At 35.7% G+C, this 23,062-nt stretch overlaps 1 long non-coding RNA gene across 1 annotated transcript; it reads left to right on the top strand.

Annotated features, from left to right (window-relative positions):
* The first annotated feature begins 163 nt into the window (after positions 1–163).
* On the top strand, positions 164–18,861 carry LOC143666101 (uncharacterized). Its single transcript, XR_013167394.1, has 3 exons — positions 164–340; positions 18,568–18,618; positions 18,783–18,861. It is a non-coding gene; the product is annotated as an uncharacterized LOC143666101 (long non-coding RNA).
* Positions 18,862–23,062: the final 4,201 nt, after the last annotated feature.

Below are 23,062 nucleotides of genomic sequence, written 5' to 3'. Positions count from 1 at the left end.
TAAAAAATGAAGCAAATTCCCCCAAAATGTAAGTTTTGCCAGTTTTAAATTGTGGTGTACCTCAGAAAGGCTATGCTCTTTAATCATGATTCAATATTATTGGGTGGGACCTTTTGTTTAGGTTGTTTCCATGGAGATGTGTCTCCACCCATTCAAGGTGGGTCACTGACCGGAGTCCTTTGAGAGAGAACCAATTTGGAAAAAACTTCAAAGTTGAAACAGATGCTTCTGGGGAAGCTGTTTGAAACCAGAAGTCAAAAGACCAGCAGACGTCAGCCATGTGCCTTCCTAGCTGACAGAGGCGTTTCAGACTCACTGGCCTTTCCGTTCATGTGTCAAGGTATCTTTCCCTGGATACTTTAGTTTGGGCATATTTATGGCCTTTAACCTGTAAACTAGTAACTTAACCAATTCCCTTTATAAAATTCAACCCATTTCTGGTATATTACATTTCCAACAGCATTAACAAACTAAAACATAAGTGAAAAAACAAGGATGTAGACATGACGAGTGAATGTAAATATGATGACTTCCACACATATGGAAATCAAACAGGATTTCACAAGTCAAATCAAAATACAAAGTAGAGAAGAAAGAAACAAATACCATGCTATAATAACTTTATATACAAATTTAATTCTCACAAGTTTTTATGAGAATATAAAATAAACAAATATTTATTTTACAAATAATGATGCTAAAATGATCCAGGGAGGTTAAATCAATTGCTTTGAAAATGTGGATTTTCCAGAGGTCCTATGATAATGTCTACAAGGTGATTTCTTGATACTCTTTCCTCTTTCACCCTACTATTGTCTTCTTGAATAAAAGGGAAGCCTATGGTTTGACTGATGTCATAATAGAACGTAATTGAAAAAAAGTGATTTTTATTATCTTATGAGACACTGTGGGACATGTAAGGGTTTAGGAAATAGTAGTTGCAATTTCTACAGTAATTGAAACACCTAAGCTTTATAATGTCCTTGATGTGAAAGTCTGTCCCAGTGTGGCTGACACCTTGGCTCAGTTCACTTCTTACGTGATCGTGGGTGAGCATACTTTTTCCAGATGCACGTAGTGTAGACAATTGCACTTAATGACTGCATCATCCTTCCTGTCCCTTCTTTGTTTTCCTTTACTCTTTTTTTTTTTTTTTACATGGGCAGGCAGCGGGGATTGAGGAATTGAACCGGGGTCTCCAGCATGGCAGGCAAGAACTGTGCCTTCCTTTACTCTTGGGTGTGAAACGCTGCATTTCTATTGTATTTACATATTTCTTACTCCAACTAATACATGAATTGAGAATACATTTGTTTTGATTTATACTTACTGTTGTTACAATAAACCTTCAAGCAGTTATCTTGGGCACTTATTTGTTGATATACATTAATATACATTTTAGAGGGAAATGGATATTCTATTCATTTCTTTTCTCTTTGGGAGAAAGTATCAACTTTTTAAAACAGTTTAGCTTTTCTAATAATAAACATCTAGCATATTGACATTTTGATACTTTGATTTTTTAATGCATTCTAAAGTGATAGTTCTGCTTTAAAATGTGAAAAAAAATAATTGATTTACTAGAATATTACTAGTTATTTTAAAGGTGAAAAGTCAGCACATGGAATTCATTTGGAAAGGTTGGGAATTCTATTCATGTTTGTTTTTGGTAAGTAAATGACCAGTGTCCCCTTGTTTTTAAATTATTGCCATGTTTAGAGATGAATAGTTGATGAAAGAAGCTAGATTTAGTCACAATGCACATACTCTCAAGAAAACAATACAGTTCTAAAATTTGAAAATAAAACTGAAATGCTATATAATTTTTATATGTTTTTCAGCAGTAAATCTGATATAATACATGAACTTCCTCATGGCACTTTTCTCTTTTGCATTTTATAACCTAGTCTGATGCTCATTTAGATAAATTTAGAAAGCTGATGTCTCATTTTATGCAGGGAGAAGTGTGAGATTAAGTAGAGTAGAAACCTTGCTAATTATCACTTTTCTGATCTACACACCTGATACTTCTTGCAAGAAGCTTTTAGCAAATATTAAAAAGAGGTCCAAAATCAAAGCATTATTTTTATATTGCCAAATTTAAATGGAAATTTGCAAATACTGGACATGTGCTTTCAGTATTATAGCAAATATTTTTTATTATCCATATATATTTATACAGATTATATAATCCTATTAATTAAATGTAATGTTAAGAAATGAATGACTGGAAAACATTTTATGATCTCACTCTATTCTTTCTACTTCTTTCTCCATCACAAATGCATTTCATTGTTTATTCTCAATACATTCTGTACGGCTCTCTAGATGGACTTTTTTTCTAGGAAAATATGCCAAAAATAACCTGCAAGAAACTTAACATGATGGGTGCCTCAAGGCAGCTCTGCCTTTGGTGTTATTTTTGTAAACAGTGTTTAAGCAGAAAAACTAAAGTGAATACATGGGTATTCATCTGACATTAGGAAAAAGATATAAATCTTAAGAACACAAAATTCTATTCTGCATTTCATTACAAGCAACTTAAAAAAATTTGTTTAGATAATTACTTTAGCATTTTAAAAGTTTAATTTTTTATTGTGACATATAGCAGACATGCAGAAAATTGATTAAAGCATAAATTACATCTCAAAGAATTATTACCAAGTAAGTATAAAAACAGAGCCAGCTTCATGCATGTTGCTCCAGAGCCTTAGAAAGGTCTGTGTTTAGTTCAGTACTCTGCTGTCTATCCTGGAATTCACAGTAGGTTTTAAAAAAGGAATCTCACATTTTCGTTTGTGCCAGGTCTCACAAATTATGAAGCCCATCCTGTATACAGGTGAAGTAAAGCATTGCCAGCAACTCAGAAGCCACTTCCATTCTCTCTTTCCTCCTCTCCAAATGTAACCACCGGTCATATTTAATTTTGAATGTAATGCAGTCTAGTTTATGCCTATTTTTGAAAATTGCCTAAGCAATATTTCATGTCTGCTTTTGATATGGATTTTTGTGTTTTCCTGTTGTGATTGCTTGTACCTGAAGATTTTAAAAACATTCATTTTTTTTTTTGTATGCTGTATGGTGGAGTCACATTTCATTAATTTTCCAAGTGAGTATCCCATTATTGTAGCACTATTTGTTGAATTTTTCCCTTTGTTTGTTTTGCTTGTTTTGTTTGCTTTTTTCACTGAGCTACCCTTGAACGCCCTAATGTATAGTACTTTACTTTAGGAATATACCACAATTTAAATTTCTTTTCTTCTTATGATAAATATTTATTGTTTTTACCCAGAATGATTTGAACTGTGAGTAAAGAAGTATTTACAAAGTCCTTTGGGGGAATGGGAAGGAAGGGGGAAATTTTTAACTTTCCCATTTGAAGAATTCCTGATATTCTTGCAAGCAGTGGGGATAACCCAATCAATAGGCTGAACCTTTGATCTTGGGGTTTGCCCCTATGAAACTTATCCTTGTAAATGATAGGCTAAGCTTACTTAAAACTATGCCTAAGTGTCACCGCTGGAGAACCTCTTTTGTTGCTCAGATGTGGCCTTTCTCTCTCTCTCTAAACCAACACGGCAAGCAAACTCAATGGCCTCTCCCCTGTACCCAGAACATGACTCCTAGGGGTAAAACCTCCCTGGCAATGTGGGACAGAAATCCTGGGATGAGCTGGGACATGACATCAAGGGATTGAGAAAACCTTCTCAACCAAACGGGGGAAGAGAGAAATGAGACAAAGTAAAGTGTCAGTGGCTGAGAGATTTCGAACAGAGTTGAGAGGTTATCCTGGAGGTTATTCCTATGTGTTATATAGATATCCCCTTTTCAGTTCATGGTGTATTAGAGTTGCTAGAGGGAAGTACCTGAAACTGTAGAGCTGTGTTCCATAGCCATGTTTTTTTTTTATTTTTTTATTTTTTTATTTTTTTATTAACGGAAAGAAAAAAAAAGAAATTAACACAACATTTAGAAATCATACCATTCTACATATGCACTCAGTAATTCTTAACATCATCACATAGATGCATGATCATTGTTTCTTAGTACATTTGCATCGGTTTAGAGGAACTAGCAACACAACAGAAAAAGATATAAAATGTTAATATAAAGAAAAGAAATAAAAGTAGTAGTAATAGTAAAAAACAACAACAACAAACAAACCAACAAGCAAACAAAAACAAAAAAAAACCCTATAGCTCAGATGCAGCTTCATTCAGTATTTTAACATGATTACTTTACAATTAGGTATTATTGTGCTGTCCATTTTTGAGTTTTTGTATCTAGTCCTGTTGCACAGTCTGTATCCCTTCAGCTTCAATTACCCATTGTCTTACCCTGTTTCTAACTCCTGCTGAACTCTGTTACCAATGACATATTTCAAGTTTATTCTCGAATGTCCGTTCACATCAGTGGGACCATACAGTATTTGTCCTTTAGTTTTTGGCTGGATTCACTCAGCATAATATTCTCTAGGTCCATCCATGTTATTACATGGTTCATAAGTTTATCTTGTCTTAAAGCTGCATAATATTCCATCGTATGTATATACCACAGTTTGTTTAGCCACTCTTCTGTTGATGGAGATTTTGGCTGTTTCCATCTCTTTGCAATTGTAAATAACGCTGCTATAAACATTGGTGTGCAAATGTCCGTTTGTGTCTTTGCCCTTAAGTCCTTTGAGTAGATACCTAGCAATGGTATTGCTGGGTCGTATGGCAATTCTATATTCAGCTTTTTGAGGAACCGCCAAACTGCCTTCCACAGTGGTTGCACCCTTTGACATTCCCACCAACAGTGGATAAGTGTGCCTCTTTCTCCGCATCCTCTCCAGCACTTGTCATTTTCTGTTTTGTTGATAATGGCCATTCTGGTGGGTGTGAGATGATATCTCATTGTGGTTTTGATTTGCATTTCTCTAATGGCCAGGGACATTGAGCATCTCTTCATGTGCCTCTTGGCCATCCGTATTTCTTCTTCTGGTAGGTGTCTGTTTAAGTCTTTTTCCCATTTTGTAATTGGGTTGGCTGTCTTTTTGTTGTTGAGTTGAATAATCTCTTTATAAATTCTGGATACTAGACCTTTATCTGATATGTCATTTCCAAATATTGTCTCCCATTGTGTAGGCTGTCTTTCTACTTTCTTGATGAAGTTCTCTGATGCACAAAAGTGTTTAATTTTGAGGAGCTCCCATTTATTTATTTCCTTCTTCAGCCATGTTTTTTGAAGTTAATTGTATAATAATATAGCTTTTGCAATGAAACCGTGTGATTGTGAAAACCTTGTGCCTGATGCTCCTTTTATCTACAGTATGGACAGATGAATAAAGAATATAGACAAAAATAAATAAATAGGGTGGTGAGGCTGTGGCTCAGTGGCAGAATTCTTGCGTGCCATGCCAGGGACCTGTGTTCAATTCCCAGTGCCTGACCATGCAAAATAAATAAATAAATACATAAATACATAATAAATACATAAATAATAGGGGGAACAAAGGTTAAAATAAGCTGAGTAGATTCAAATACTAGTGGCCAATGTGATGGAGGTGTAAGGATTATGGCAGGCATGAGTTTTCTCTTTTTCCTATTTTCTTTCTTTTGTTGGAGAGATGCAAATGTTAAAAAAGAAATGATCATGGTGATGAATGCACAACTATGCGATGATATTGTAAGCCATTGATTGTACACCTTGTATAAAATATTTGTATGTCAAGAATGTGTGTTTGTTGTGTACGATAAAAATATTTTTAAAAATCTATTATTTTTATAATTATTATCAATACAATTAATACTACTATAAATATTTTTGTTTGACTCCTGGGTGCTCATATGCATGCATGTTTCCTGGGTACATGCATAGAAATGGAATTGTGTGAACAAATATTTGAGATACTGCCAACAAGTTTCCAAAGTACTGTAACCAATTTCTTCTTCCATCAGCAGTGTATAAGATTTCTACTTGATCAAAATCATTGTTAACCCTTGGAATGGTCATATAATTCGCATCTGAGGCATTCTGTTAAATGTGGAGTTGTATCTCTTTTTTGTCTGACTTGTATATCCCTGACTTCTATGGAGATTCTACATTTCTTTTTGGATTATTAATCATCCAGAGAGCCTCTTTTGTAAAGTGTGAATATAACCAACTTTTTGCCTATGTTTCTATTTTGTTGTGTCCATGTTTCCTGTTTTTAAAGTGTTTTATATGTATTTTACACCTTAGTCCCTTATTTTGTATGGCCATTTTCCAAATGACTTTTCTCATTCTGTGAGTTTTAGTTTTCACTCAATGGTGTTTTCAATGAAGAGAAAACTCAAAATTTTGATGAGGTTCAATTTATGAACCCCAGTCATGTAACTTACAGATTTTTACTTTTGATGTTTTCTTTAAGGCATTTTTGTCTTAGTAAGGTCAGGAAAATATTCCTTTTTTGCATAATGTGCCAGTCTATTCAATCCATTATCTTCTAGAAGTTTTATTGTTTTTCCTTTTACAATAAGATATCCAATTCACGTGGATTTTTTAAATGATATGAGTAAGGAGTCAAGTTTTAATTTTTCCATGTAGATATCTGTGCTGGTTTGAAAGGATTTATGTACCCTGGAAAAGCCATGTTTTAATCCTAATCAATCTTGTGGGAGCAACGGTTTCTTCTAATCCCTATTCAGCTTGATAGGTTGGAAGCTTGATTAGGTTATCTACACGGAGATGTGACTCGATCAATCGTGGGTATTAAACTTGATTAGATGGAGACATGTCTCCAGGCATTCTACATGGGTCTTGATTAACTTACTGGAATCCTATAAAAGAAGAAATATCTTGGAGAAAGCTGCAGAACACCAAAGAACCATAAACAGAGAGTCCACCAGCCAGCAACTTTTGGAGATGAAGAAGAAAAATGCCTCCCAGGGAGTTTCATAAAGCAAGAAGCCTGGAGAGGAAGTTAGCAGATGCTGTGTTCACCATGTATCTTTCCACTTGAGGGAGAAACCCTGAACTTCATCAGGATTCTTGAGTTGAGATATCTTTCCTTAGATGCCTTAGATTGGATATTTCTAGAGATGTACTTTAGATGGGACATTTTCATGGCCTTAGAACTATAAACTTGTAAGTTATTAAATTGTTAAAAACTGTTCAGGTTCTGGCATATCACATTTGGCAGCTAGTAAACTAAAATAGTATCTAATTATTGATGTTCTTTTACTGAAATAACCTCCTCCTCATCATCTGCAGTGGTACATTTATTGTTTATTGTCATAAACCTAATGAGTATACATATGTGGCTCTTTATTAAGTTTATTTGATCCATTCATCTATTCTTATACTACTAACATCCTTTCTTAACTCTTACAGCTTTATACAAACTTTGATAAATAGGGGAGAAAGTCCTCCCATGTAATTTTTCTCATTGGCTATTCTTGCCTCTTGTGTTTTCATCTCTTTTACAGTCACCTAGTCAGTCTCCATATAGAATTTATTGGTACTTTGGTGACATTTAAACTATGGATAGATGTGTGGTAAATTGACATATTTATTTTAAGTCCTCAATCAATGAACATGGTATATTCCCTCATATATTTTTGGTTCTTTGGTTATTGTTTATTTCCTTCTAAAAAGGAGGTCTTGCATATCTTTCGTATTATTTTGTGCACATAGATGATACATATGGTATATGATGTTATAAAAAGTACCATATTCTTTATTCTGTTTATATATAGGGATGCGATTGACCTTTCATATTGGCCTAGTATCAGCAATCTGGGAAATGCCAATTATTAGCTCAAAATATTTATTTATAGATTGTGATGAATTTGCTAAATCCATGATTGTACCATAGGGGATAATGAATTTTTTTTTAATATTGCACTGACTAGGACCTCTAACACAGATTAAATAAATGTGGTGATAGTAGCCATTCTTTTCTTATTCTAAATCTCACAAGAAAATATTTAAAATTGTTCATAATTAACTATAGTATTTATCACAAGGGTTTTATAAGAGATTATTTTAGATTAGAATAGTCTTTGATTCTTCATTCCTAAATTTTTAGAGGTTTTTAAATTATCAGAAGTAGATGCTGAATTTGATCACTTTAGTTGCCTTTATTGAGGTTAAACAATTTTCTTATTTATTCTGCTATCGTGGTGAGTTGAGTATATCAATTTTATATTGTTCAGCACACCTTGTATTTCTTACATGAACCTGACTTTGATGTGAAGTTAGTTATCAATCATTTCAATTTAGTAAGATTTACTTTAAACTTTATACATTTTTTTAGTGACACAGGGCCTTAGTCCCTTAGTTATATTGTGTTTATTAGGGTTCTGTGTAAAGATTATCCTGGTTACTTAAAAGAAGTTAGGAAGTGATTGCTATTTTTTCTTTCTCCTTTTCTACTTCTTCATTTGTTTCCGTTTTCTGGAAGAGTTTTTGTACATTTACATTATTGTATTACTACTTAAATTCTGGGTGGAATTCTTCCATGGAGACATTTGTTTTTTGTTGTTGTTTGTTTTGTTTTTCCTGGATGAATGCTATTAAATTTTGTATTGAATTTGGAAGGACAAATATCACATATTTGTTCTTAGTTTTCTATATACTTGCCCTTAGATACATTATCTTCTTTTTATTCTCTCTCAGAATTACTTTACCTTTTTGTACAATTAAAATTTTTCATATGATTGCCTAGTTCATTGATTTAGGGGCACATTCTTTTTTTTCTGGTGTGTTATTTAAGACTATAATTTTTCCTCTGAACATAAACTTAATGCACAAAAACTGATATGCTGTATTTCCATTATTATTCAACTCATAATATTTTTTAGTTTGCATCATGGTTTCTTTTTGACTAATTTTAGTAACGTCTTTTTTACTAAAAAAATTGTCAGTTTTAGTAAAGTCTTAGTACATACATGTAAAGAATATTTGGACTACAATCGTTAGATGGCGTGATTTGAAATGGCAATGTTGTCAATTTTGTTAGTGATGTTTTACAAATAATGTGTTCTGATTTTTATTCTGCTTCTTCTATCAGTTCCCAGGAGAGGTTAAAATCTAGTCTGATAATTTGTATTTGTTTTTTTATTTTCCTTTTAGTTTTGGCCATGTTTAAGAAAACGTGAAACCAGCTAGCCATTTCAGAGAAAGCCAAGATGGGACAGGGAATTATCCAGGAAGGATTTGTGGAAAATCCTTATGTCTGATGGGCATGATCCAAGGCTACTGCATAGAAAGCCAATGAGAGTGCTTTGGGACCTGTGTAAACAGAGCCTCTGCCAGTCTAGACTGGGAGGGTTCACAGAAGGGACACATTGGAGGAAAAATAACTTAAGAGGTAAAACTGTGGAGGCAGAGGTCTGACGTCAAGAAGCCTCGGGACAGGAAAGGGGACACACCCAGGCCTGTGAAGAGGGTGAGTTTGCCCTGAAGGCAGAGGATGGGCCTTCCACCTCATTGCAGTGGAAGAGTCATGCTGCCTCAGGCCTTGGAGAGGGTGAAGCACATTCCTTGGGGTTTGGGGAGAGCCTGGCTGCCACTTCATGTAGACATTGAGTGTGTGCCCCGAAGATGGCAGAGAGCCCGGGTGCAGCCCTGACACTTGGAGAGGGTGGAGCCGAGAAAAGGTGGTCTCCCCAAGGTTGCATTCGGAGAGAGGCAGGCCTCTATGTGGACCTTTGGAAAGGGTGGGACTGCCGCTTTCAGAAGCCCTGAAGATAAATGACTCTCAGACTTTGAAATCTAATGGACTTTGCCCTGAGGGTTTTCAAAACTGTATGGGTCCGGTGACCCCAGTGCTCCTTACTCCCTATGGAAATGGGTATATGTATCCCATGACTGTGCCTCCTTTGTATGTTGGCTGCAAATAACTTGTTATGAGTTTTCAAAGGTCTGGAGACAGAGAAGAATTTGCCTGAGCACCAAACATGCTTGTACCTAATTTTGATGAGACTTTGTACTGGTTTTAATCTGTATTGCATTTGATTGTTACTGAAATGCTTCAAACTTTTCTGATATTGTTATAAAATTAACGTATTTTGTATATTGGGAAAACATGTCTTTTTTGGGGACCAAAGGGTGGAATGTGCTGGTATGAAAGGATGTATGTCCCCTAGAAAAGCCATGTTTTAATCTAAATCCCATTTTATAAAGGCAGACTAATCCCTATTCAATACTATATGTTTGAAACTGTAACCAGGTCTTCTCCCTTGAGATGTGATTTAATCAAGAGTGGTTGTTAAACTGGATTAGGCGATGACATGTCTCCACCCATTTGGATGGGTCTTGATAAGTTTCTGGAGTCCTATAACAGAGGAAACATTTTGGAAAATAAAAATGATTCAGAGATTTGGAGAGAGCAGAACAACATAGCCATGAGAAGAAGAGTCCACCAGCCAGCTGCCTTTGGAGATGAAGAAGGAAAATGCCTCCCGGGGAGCTTTATGAACCAGGAAGCCAGGAGAAGAAGCTAGCAGAAGATCCTATGTTCACCATGCGCCCTTCCAAATGAGAGAGGAACCCTGACTGTGTTCACCATGTGCCTTTCCACCTGAGAGAGAAACCCTGAACTTCATCAGCCTTCTTGAACCAAGGTATTTTTCCCTGGAGGCCTTAGATTAGACATTTCTACAGACTTGTAATTGGGACATTTTCTCAGCCTTAGAACTGTAAACTAGCAATTTATTAAACTTCCCTTTTTAAAAGTCATTCCATTTCTGGTATATTGCATTCCAGCAGCTAGCAAACTAGAACAGTACCTTAAACAATTACACCTTCTTATATTAGTAACATATTTCATGCACAGATAAATAACTCAAAGGAGTGCTTTAAATTCTTGTTTCTTTAGAGGAATATGTGCTGTGTTCAGGGACAAAACGAAGACTTGAATTAATGCTTTTCCCCTGTAGACTCATTTTCCTTGTTTATTGTGTTACCTGGCTCCCCCAAATCATCCATTCCTAATTGGATGTTTTATATCATGTGTAATTTAGTAACACCCATAGCCAGCTGGATAAATAATATTATAAAAGTGGAATATCTAGAGAGAAAAATGTTATAGCCTTAGAATATTATCAAACTTTGTCAGTGTGCATATTTGCTTATTGCTTAGAAGTGTTCTGTTAATGGTTGACAAGGTTTTGAAGGGATTTTAAGTATTGTTAGTGTCTGCTTGGTTTGTTACATCTTCTGTGTGACTGATATTCAAGAAACACCATGTACTCTTTATCAGACAGCAGTCTAAATTTATGCTGAGCTTCAAGAATACTGAACATATGTGCCCAAATACCTTAGGAACAATAGGGGGCCGAAATACAATAAGTTATGCAGCTTCTCCCATCATCTCATGTCTTGATAATAGTGATGAAAAGAACAGCTTTAAAACATTGGACCAATTTGTTCTGGCTCAAATATTTAATACCCCCTCCAAATGCATAGGTTCTTTGAAAGGTAGTTGTGATGGCTTGAAGCTGTATGTACTCCCAGAAAGGCATGTTCTTAATGTTAATCTATTCCTGTGGATGTGAACTCATTTTAAGTGGAATCTTTCAATGAGGATACTTCAGTTAAGGTGTGACCCATCTCTTTCAGGATGGGCCTAAATGAGCTCTTACTGGGGTCCTTATAAGAGAATGTGATTCAGAGAAACAAAGAAAAAGTCATGGAAGCAAAAAGTTGAAATTAAAACAAATAAACAAACAGAAAACCTGGAAGAAAAGGGAGAGACCAGCAGATGCCGCCATGTGCCTGCCATGTGGCAGAGGAGCCAAGAATCTTCACAGCCAGTTTTCAGGAAGAAAGCATTTCTTTGATGATGCCTTGATTTGGACATTTTCCTTAGTATCCAAGCTGTAACCTAATACATTCCTATTGTTAAAAGCCTACCCATTTCACGGTATCTGCTTTCATCAGCCTCACAAACTGAAACAGTGGCAAGCAAGCTTAGCATCATGTTTCAAATAAAATGAAAATATTTACAGGGTGAGGCTTTACCATAAATGTCATATTAGGTATTGTTAAAATATATACGATATTACTTATGGATTTTATCAAACTTTAAGTGGAAACTCAAGATAGCCAATACTAAAATAATAGAACACTGACAGTTAATTATTACCAAATTAGTGTTCTTTGAAATACCAGGATGGTTCATCATGATATCAAAGTGGGTGACATTAAAAAATGTCCTCTTGTGTGGTAGTATTATGATTGGAAAGCAATTGAAAGCCTGGGGAAGAGATGCTTTAAGGATTCAATGAACCGGACTCCATACTATATTCTGTATATGTCTGAGAATCTGATAAATAACAGCTGTTGAATATGTCATTCAGTTATAAGAAAGGAAGCCTTTTTTTTAAAAGTGATGTTTAATAAAAAATGTGTCCAGTAGGCAGTTTAACAAATACTACCTGTTCTAGTTTGCTAGCTGCTGGAATGCAACACACCAGAGACAGATTGGCTTTTAATAAAAAGGGATTTATTCTGTTAGTTCTTCAGAGGAAAGGCAGCTAACTTTCCACTTAGGTTCTTTCTTATGTGGAAGGCACAGGATGGTCTCTGCTGGTCTTCTCTCCAGGCCCCTGGGTTCCAACAATTTTCCCCAGGGTGACTTCCTTCTGCATCTCCAAAGGCCTGGGCTGAGCTGCAAGTGCTGAGATGAGGAATGCCGAGCTGCTAGGGTTCTGCATTGCCCTCTCTGATTTAAGCACCAGCCAATTAAGTCAAATGCCACTCATTGCAGCAGACACTCCTCCTAGCCGACTGCAGATGTAATTAGCAACAGATGAGGTTCATATACCATTGGTTTATGTCCGCAGCAACAAGACTAGGTATGCTCACCTGGCCAAGTTGACAACTGAATCTAACTAACAGACTACCAGAATTTGATCAAGTAGCAACTGTTGAAAAATCAGTGAAAGAAAAAGAGTGTATACTCTACTCATTTCACCACATAACGATGACAATTAAAGTAGCAATGCATTTGCTATAAGAATATTAGCCCCTTGAATGTATGTACACACATCTATGTTGCAGTGTAAAAATGTGAGTTTGCTAATTTTTCAAAGTGGAATGAAATCTGGTTGTATCATAATTTTGATGTCAAACTACTTTTGCTTCCTGTTTACATTTTGCAAGAACAAGAAGTCTCAGCTGGAAAATTGGCCCATAATCACAACCCATTAAGCTTTTACTGATATTGCAATAGAAGTAATGGTTTTTTAATGAGCTTATCCATTTGAGCATTTATATAATTTATTAACTTTTTTCTTTTCCATATTTTTATATTAACTAAAACTTGCATTTAATATTTTTTTCTTTATTGAAACTTTTAGATCCTCAGAATTCAGTAATATCACTATTTTAGGTTACTATTGATAATTTTACTCAATATAAGCAGTACTGGGGTGTTATTGTAGGGCTAGATGTGCTACGAAGGATGACTTGTTGTGAAAACTGGCATCCCACCTGTGGCATGTAACAAAGCTAGGGTTACTGTCTTCAGAAAGGTGCACTTAAAATATTGCTTGTTGCAGGAAAGTGCTCTTGAACATACTATTAACATAATTAGTGAATAAATTGGAAACTCAGAATCTCCATTGTGGGTTAAAAAGAGGTCAGTGAAGACAGAATAGATGCTTTGATTGTATTGGTAATAGTGAAAGCACCATGATAGCCATGAAACTGGGGCTCTGGACGTGGGAATACCCAGTGTTGGTGTCTTGAAGAAGAATGAGGAAGGGTGGGCATGAAGGATCATGGCCAAGGGCAGGCTAGTCTAATCTTTTTCTACAATATACCTTTGCTCCAAAGGATGTAAATAATCAAAATTAAAGGAAAACGGGGGTGCGAGGGTAATTCAGTGATAAATTCTTCTCTACCATGTGGGAGACCTGGGTTCGATTCCCGGCTCATGCACTTCCCCCCAAAACCAACCCACCAACCGAAACAAACACATAAAAATTCAACAAATGCTGTTGCAATAACTGGATACTCACATGGAAAAAGAATGAAATGTGACCCCACCATGCAGCATACAATAAAATAAAATAAAAATTTGAGGAAAAGTTTGTGAAACTCTTGGTTTAGTTTCTCCACGTCATTTGGGAATCAAAGTAGCGATCTTCCAAAAATTATTTTAGTGGTTTTATGACTAAATAATAATGAGTATGGTTATGTATTATGCTTTTGAATTACTTTTACAAATTTCTGTTTTACTTAAAAGAAATACAAGTCATGATGCTATTTTTTAAATATAAAAAAATTTCTGCTGTTTTTTATGTACATGGTACCCAAATTTGAATAAAGATGGCAGATGTTATAAACAGTGCATGTGAAATATAGTGGACTAATTTTTTTGGCAGCAACTAATAAATTAACCAATTCCAGCAGTAGTGCAGCTTTGAAAATAATAGTTACTTTAACTTGTCTTCCTCAAACACTAAAAGAGCTCCTTAGCTTTTCTCAAAGACTTTGAAAACATTCAATAATGCTAGCATGTCTAAAGCAATGGACTACATCTTATTATGTCATTATAACTTTCCTTCTTATATATAAATTGTAGACATTCAAAGTGGACCTAAGATTCCTCCAAGAATCAAAAGTAGAATAAAAAGTAGAAAAAAAAAACTTGAGAGATGTTTGTCTCCAATTTAAATGTCTATATTCTAATGTTCTTTATCCTAAGATTACAAGCATTGCACAAATAGTAAGTTTTATTAAAATTAAAAACAATATGAATCCATATTTTAAGCATGATTTTCTGTAAACCCACAACTTCTCTAATAAAGGAGAAAGTAAAAATTATATATATATATATATATTCATTATATATGTACTTGCTATAAATATATATACCATTTTTCTGTTTTAAAAAGAACTGAAAATTTCCTTGGATGCTATTTCAAAACTTCTTAGTTATGTATATCTGTCTGGAGGTAACTACACATTTTTAAAATAACATCCAAAGAAATTTTCAGTTCTTTCCAAAACAGAAAAAATGTTATAAACACTCATTAACTGCATGACAATTTCTAGTAATGTATGCATCCTGTAAAATAAAGAATATGTGTTAGGTCCCAAAGTGAAGAGCAAATCAGTTCAGTCAGATTTCTGATTTTATACGCAACACTATGATCTGGGTGCTGGCAGCCTCTGGAGCAGAGCTCAAGTGAGGCAGTATAGCTCTCCTATTCATTACTCCCCTTTACACCATTTCTTGGCTGCTGTCTGCAAGAGCAGAGTCATTAGCATGAGACCAAAATTGTGTGAAGAGAGATCTATGCTTTTGTCCTGTGGAAAATCTTTCCAGTACAATCAAATTTGCGCCACGAAGTAATTTCACAGCTTGCGCTGGAGTCACTGACAGCTCACAGCACTGTTGTTATTCAAGGCTAAGCAGATCAGAGAGACATAAACACAAATAACATGCAGTAAGTTATGTCTTCGAAGTGGCAGCCTAATTGTGCATCTTCATTTAGTGAATGGTACAAAACAAATTAAAATTTCCTGACCACTGGAGGCAAAAGCAGTGCTAAGTGAATCAGTTAGATCTAATCCTTGTAGAGTGGAAATGGGCTTAATAAAAACATCACAGAAGGTAAGAAAATAATGAAAATAACACTAATGGACTAGAATACAGAAACACAAATCAGCTTCAGGAGACAAATAAATATCAAATTAAATGATAATAAATATTATTTAAATTTGCCTAAAATTTGGCAAAGTTTCAAAACTTTAACATTTAATGTTGGTGAATATGTAGGACAAGGGCAATCGCTCATACTTCGGGTTGAATATAAATTTCTCCAAAAATATTTTTTAAACTCCTTAAAAATCATAATATATTCTGGCTCACTGATTCCACTTTGATTATTCAAAACAATGGACAATAATGAAAGACACATGTATAAGTTTTTAACAAGATATGACGCAGTTTTATTAAAGTTATGATTTTTATTGTCATTTTAAAATATCCTTAAAAGTTAACATAAAGAAAAATAGACTGTTTTTTTTCTTTTTGGAGTAAAGCTCTGTAATTTTAACATGTGCATAGATTCATATAACCATAACCATAACTGGGTTACAGAACAACTCTATCACGTCTCCAAATTCTCTCATGTTATCCCTTAATATAAACATACTCTTTCCCCCCATACATAATCTCTGGCAGCTATTGATGTTATCATTATATGTTTCCTATTTGAGAATATCTTATACCTGAAAGCACAGAGTATGTAATCTTTTAAGACTGGCTTCTTTCATTCAGCACAAAATCTTTGTGGTTGATCCAAGTTTTTTTGTGAGTATCAAATTTGATTACTTTTTATTTCTGAGCTGTATTTGATTGTCTAGATGTCCCATAGTTTGTTAATTTATTCATCCCTTGAAAGGTTATTTACAGTTTTTGACAATTACAAATAAGGCTGCTATCAACATTTTTTGTGTAGGTTTTAGTAGGGACATAAGCTTTCACATCTGTAGGGTAGATGATACTCTGGAGTTCATAAGGTAAGTATAGGTTTAATTTATTACAGATATCAAACTGTTTGTCAGAGTGTTTGTTCCATTTTATATGCTCACCAGCAATACATGAGAGATGCAGGGTCTCCACGTCCTTGTCAACACTTGGTATTATGAGTATTTTTGTTCGTTTGTTTTTCTTTCAGTCACTGTAATAGATGTATAGCAGTAGTCATCATAGTTTTAATTTTCATTTCCCCACTGGTGAAATCTTTGTTCAGGTCTTTTGCTCACTTTTTATTTGGATTTTTTTCATATTGTTGATTTTTAAGAGAGCTTTATATATGCTACATTTGAGTCCTTTTTCAGATATGTGATTTGCAAATATTTTCTCCAGATTGCTTGCTTTTTTTAGTCTATTGGCAGTGTCTTCTGCAGAACAAAATATTTATGTTTAATAAAGTTCAATTTATCTTTTATTTATTTTATGTACTATCCTGTGATGGCATGTATAGATTTTTGGATGAGAAATTTATTGTAAAAATTTTTCTGTGTGAAGTATTAACACAAGTTCAAATGTCCAACAAAAAGGGATTGGTCAAGGGATTGTAATATGTGTAATTCACATATTACAGATGTGAAAAGATAATGTGCTGACATCATAAATCACAATTTAGAAGGTTGTTTAGAAATACATGCTTTTTTATATTATGAGAGAAAAATATTGTTGCAAAAGTTCTATAAAATATGAGGCCATATTTTAAAATCACAGATAGCTGAATCAACATATATGAATTTGTGCTTATACATATATATATATATATATATAATTCATAAATATATATGATATGTATTTGTGGAGGAGTGTGCACCAAAGTCTTAGTGATTCTTTAACTATTAGAGAAAAATCACCTTAATATTTTTCTGAATTTTCTGATTTTTTACAAAGAAAACATGTTTGTTTAAAATCAGCAAAAGAAATTACTTTTATAGATGATGAATATTTTAGAAATTAATATTTTGACTTTGAGAATTCAATACTTTAAATGCATTTGAGTCACCATTTGTTATTTTATACCTTTTAAGGCTTCTGTACAGGTTAGAAGCATGTATGCTATAATTGGTTAAATGTTGTACCTATATAGTTTACCTATTATTGAATATGGCTATTATTTCCAGGTTTCTTAGTATTGTTTTCATATTTTAATTGAAAAAAAGCTATATAATACTTTTTAAATGAAAATGGTTGCTGTTTATTTTTTATTTTTTATTTTTTTGGTTGCTGTTTATTTTTGAGGCCTGTGCTGAGTGCTTTAGAGGTATTGTCTGATACCTTTGATATTGTCGGTGCTTGCATGTGGGAATAATGGAGGTGGAAGCAAAGCCAGGGCGCTCCAAATGTAAAGTTTAGGTGACTGGGAAAATGCAGAGGCAAGGAATTCAGGAAGAGCTGATTTTGTGAAGGAGAAGCTAAAAGTCTAGACAAATATAGATAAAATTAGAATACTCAGCTGGAACTGCAGACACATGTATCTGTATGAGTAAATGCACATGCAGAGGTACAACAGTACCTCTTGGTGTATATGTGCTCTTACGTGCTAAAATGGGCATGTTAATATAAATTTGCATGCTATTTGTATTTTATTGGAGCGGTTTTAAAGATGTTGGCTCAGTGGGAATATCAGCATCTGATAATTCCTTTTCATAACTTTTTGAAAGACTGATCCAGAAAGACTAAAAATAAGCCCCTAAAAGAGATTCTGAGGATAGACACATGGGTAGTTTTGGTTTTAAAATTTCTTTCTTAGCTCCACAGTTTCTTCACATAAAGAGAGAAACCTTGGTTATTAGAGAAAAATCTTTTTCAAGCTTTTTGGAATCCTTCTGCATTAGTTTAGTCATAGTAGGTGACTTATTCTTTCATGCAACAAATAACGGTTTGGCACCTGTAGGTACCGAGCACAGTAAGGAATGAAGGGATGAAAGAAAGTCTCTACTTCCTTGAGAAACACAAAACCCAGTAAAAGGAACACAGTCTAGTGCTGGGGAAAAATATGTGGGACATCTTGTTTAGGCAACTTTCCTCAAATTTTCTCTTTTCTTTCTCTATAGTCTGATGTTGCAGCTGGAGGAAAGAAGAATGGCCCACTGCCCAATCCTGAGGTAGAGTGCTGTATTTGTTGTCTCCTTTTGAGGAAGATATGGGTGAAAGCCAGTGCAAAATAAACCTCTTTGCTAGTGCCTGGCTAGTGCCTGGCTGCAGGAGGAAAATGACTGATGTACTTGCAATTTTTCCATGCCAGCTTGTTGTTCCATTTTTGATGCAGATATTGAAGAATGTTCTTTTTGGATCTCATGACTTTTCCCATGCTCCTCCAGAAGGCTTTGCTCTCACCCCAAGCAATGTTAAGATTGAGCACCCTCTGGGGTTCCTGGAAGAGGGTGAAAACTGCCTTGTATAAAATCCATAGACTTTGACCCCAGTGACTTCTGTGCCTATAGGACCTGTGAAGAGGAGCCCTTACTGGGCACCGCATGCCTTATTGCAACTGCTGCCATCGCGTTATTCAATGGGAGTAATGCGGAAACTTCCTTGAAGTGATTTCAGCTCGTGGGGATTTATTGGTTTATAAAGCAAACTGACAGCTGGGTGTGCTGCATATAATTTGAGACAAATGCTAAGAGGAAAATGCAGCAGCATTTGGAATAGGCACACAGATTGGTCGGCAAGGCATGTTGGCCACTCTGGAGGACATAGTCTGTGAGAGGTGATGGAGAATGCTTTTGTGAACTCTGTGAAGAAATCCTCAAAGGAAGAGTGACATCTTGATACTCACTAAAGCATAGAAGGGAAGGGGGAATTGGGCTAAACTGACATATAAACAGGTGTGACATTAGGATGGTTCATTTTGATCCCAGGAAGGATCTTCTCTGTCCCGGCAGGGACCTAGTGCTGATAGCCACTGAGCTATGGGAGCCGATTCTGGTTCTTGCAGTCTTTAATGACTGTTGATAGTTTTCCAAGTATCTGCCTTCATTAGAGCACGTGGTCACATCTCCCAGGCAGCAAAGTTTGATCCATTATCAAAAATGGCGATGTGCTGGTTCTGGATGCGCCATGCAGCGCATGGAGCGGGATGAGTTCTCGGACTGGGAGGTGAGTGCCAGCACCTCCCTCTGCAGCCACCACAAGCCCGCGAGGTGCGCTCTGTGCCCTTTGGGGCCCATGGGGGCCTGCCCTGCTCACTGAGGAAGCCTCCGGGCAAGGCTCACGGGGCCCCTGAGTTGCTTTTTTTTTTTTTTTTTTAATTTTTTTATTAATCAAAAAAAAGAAAAGAAATTAACACAACATTTAGAAATCATTCCATTCTACAAATGCACTCAGTAATTCTTAGTATCATCACATAGATGTATGATCATCATTTCTTAGTACATTTGCATCGATTTAGGAAAAGAACTAGCAAAACAGCAGAAAAAGATATAGAATGTTAATATAGAGAAGAGAATTAAAATAATAATACTAATATATATATATATATATATATATATATATATATATATATATATATATAAAGGAAAAAGAAAAAAAACAAAAACAAAAGATACAAACACACAAACAAACAAACAAAAAACCATATTTCAGGTGCAGCTTCATTCAGTGTTCCAACCTAGTTACATTACACTTAGGTATTATTGTGCTGTCCATTTTTGAGTTTTTGTATCTGGTCCTGTTGCACAGTCTGTATCCCTTCAGCTCCAATTACCCATTATCTTACCCCGTTTCTAACTCCTGCTAGTCTCTGTTACCAATGATATATTCCAAGTTGATTCTCGAATGTCGGTTCAGATCAGTGGGATCATACAGTATTTGTCCTTTAGTTTTTGGCTAGACTCACTCAGCATAATGTTCTCTAGGTCCATCCATGTTATTACATGCTTCATAAGTTTAGTCTGTCTTAAAGCTGCATAATATTCCATCGTAGGTATACGCCACAGTTTGTTTAGCCACTCGTCTGTTGATGAACATTTTGGCTGTTTTCATCTCTTTGCAATTGTAGATAATGCTGCTATAAACACTGGTGTGCAAATGTCCGTCTGTGTCTTTGCCCTTAAGTCCCTTGAGTAGATACCTAGCAGTGGTATTGATGGGTCGTAATCCATTCTGCCATTCTATGTCTTTTGATTGGGAAATTCAGTCCACTAACTTTTAGTGTTATTACTGTTTGGATAATATTTTCCTCTACCATTTTGGCTTTTGTATTATATATAATATCATATCTGATTTTCCTTCTTTCTACACTTTACTCCATACCTCTCTCTTCTGTCTTTTCGTATCTGACTCTAGTGCTCCCTTTAGTATTTCTTGCAGAGCTGGTCTCTTGGTCACAAATTCTCTCAGTGACTTTTTTTCTATAAATGTTTTAATTTCTCCTTCATTTTTGAAGGACAATTTTGCTGGATATAGGAGTCTTGGTTGGCAGTTTTTCTCTTTTAGTAATTTAAATATATCATCCCACTGTCTTCTAGCTTCCATGGTTTCTGCTGAGAAATCTACACATAGTCTTATTGGGTTTCCCTTGTATGTGACAGATTGTTTTTCTCTTGCTGCTTTCAAGATCCTCTCTTTCTATTTGACCTCTGACATTCTAACTAGTAAGTGTCTTGGAGAACGCCTATTTGGGTCTATTCTCTTTGGGGTGCGCTGCACTTCTTGGATCTTCAAATTTAGGTATTTCATAAGAGTTGGGAAATTTTCAGTGATAATTTCTTCCATTAGTTTTTCTCCTCCTTTTCCCTTCTCTTCTCCTTCTGGGACACCCACAACACGTATATTTGTGCGCTTCATATTGTCATTCAGTTCCCTGATCCCCTGCTCAAGTTTTTCCATTCTTTTCCCTATAGTTTCTGTTTCTTTTTGGAATTCAGATGTTCCATCCTCCAGTTCACTAATTGTAGCTTCTGTCTCTTTAGATCTACCATTGTAGGTATCCATTGTTTTTTCCATTTTTTCTTCTTTGTCCTTCACTCCCATAAGTTCTGTGATTTGTTTTTTCAGATTTTCTATTTCTTCTTTTTGTTCAGCCCATGTCTTCTTCATGTCCTCCCTCAATTTATTGATTTGGTTTTTGAAGAGTTTTTCCATTTCTGTTCGTATATTCAGCATTAGTTGTCTCAGCTCCTGTATCTCATTTGAACTATTGGTTTGTTCCTTTGACTGGGCCATATCTTCAATTTTCCGAGCGTCATCCATTATTTTCTGCTGGTGTCTGGGCATTTGATCAGATTTCCCTGGGTGTGGGACCCAGCAGGTTGAAAGGTTTTTCTTGAAATCTCTGGGCTCTGTTTTTCTTTTCCTGCCCAGTAGGTGGCGCTCGTGGTGCTCGTCTGTCTGCACGGCAGTCGGCCTGGGAAACTGTGCATGGAGGCGGGGGTCACTGGCCGCGGCTTGGGGGAGTGCCGGTCCAAATTGCCCAGCTGGCCCGAGACGCCAAGCGTGGCAGGAGGGCCCCGCTATCCAATGTTCCCAGTCAGACCGGGGAGCCACGTGCGTGGAGGGGACCCCAGTCGCCAGCCGCCCCGGCCGGGAAAACGCGCGCCCCTCGGGTATCTCACCGCAGCGGATTCTCCCTGCCCATTCAGCCGTTCCAGAATGGGGTACGCTGTCTTTTTGGTCTCTGTTGTGACTCCAGGAGCTGTTTCGTATTGTTTCTGTTTCTTTAGTTGCTTTTCTGGAGGAGGAACTAAGACCCGCGCGTCTTACTAAGCCGCCATCTTCTCCGGAAGTCCTGAGTTGCTTTTTTTAAAACCAGTTTCCCTTACGGTATTTAGTAAAAAAAAAAAAAAAAAAAAAATTTAAAAACGCAATGCAGGTAAAAGGATAGAGTGTGGAGAGAGGAGGTATAGGTTTAACTAACAAATAAATTCTGTTTTCTAGCCTTTCATTTCTTATATGAAATGTATAACACAATTAATTTAAAAGAATTTTTACCTTATTCCCTAATGCTCCACATTGATTTTAGCTGTCATTTTAATTCAGGGGCGTTGATGCTCTTAGAAAGCAATATAGGTGTAGATCACAGCCTCAACCCCCAAACCGTCAGCATGTGACTAATGTAGCCCCCTAATGTAAGCTGTGCAGCTGGCTGCACCAATCATGCATGGCAGTCACTAGAGGTGGAAGCAGCAACATACTGCAGCTGATACCCAGAGACACCTTATTCCCAGATGAGGCCCTAACCTAGTGTCCTATCGCCTTCAAACTATAAATCACCAGCCTTAGAATGAACTTCCAGACTGTACAATTTTCTTAAACTATCTACATGAATCTGCCTCTGTTCTATTCAGTCCGAATAATACATCAGTGCTTCTCTACTGCTCTTTGGAAGCTCGATACAGGAAAAAACCCTTACATATACTCCCCAAACTCAGAGTCCTGAAAATTATTATTTATCCTGAGTTTTTAGACTGCCTTGTCTATCTTTAAAATTAAAACATAGTTGATTTTTAAAAATTTTCCTAAGCGTTTGTGAAAAGGAAATGGCATATTCAAATTTTCAAAATATTGAGTAATATGGATTAAAGCAGAGATAAATGAATGGAAGAACAA

This window comes from Tamandua tetradactyla, chromosome 22, assembly GCF_023851605.1.
Source record: "Tamandua tetradactyla isolate mTamTet1 chromosome 22, mTamTet1.pri, whole genome shotgun sequence".
NCBI classification, from domain to species: Eukaryota; Metazoa; Chordata; class Mammalia; order Pilosa; family Myrmecophagidae; genus Tamandua; species Tamandua tetradactyla.
The sequence above is the reverse complement of the archived record's forward strand: the minus strand, read 5'-3'. Positions and strand labels throughout refer to the sequence as shown.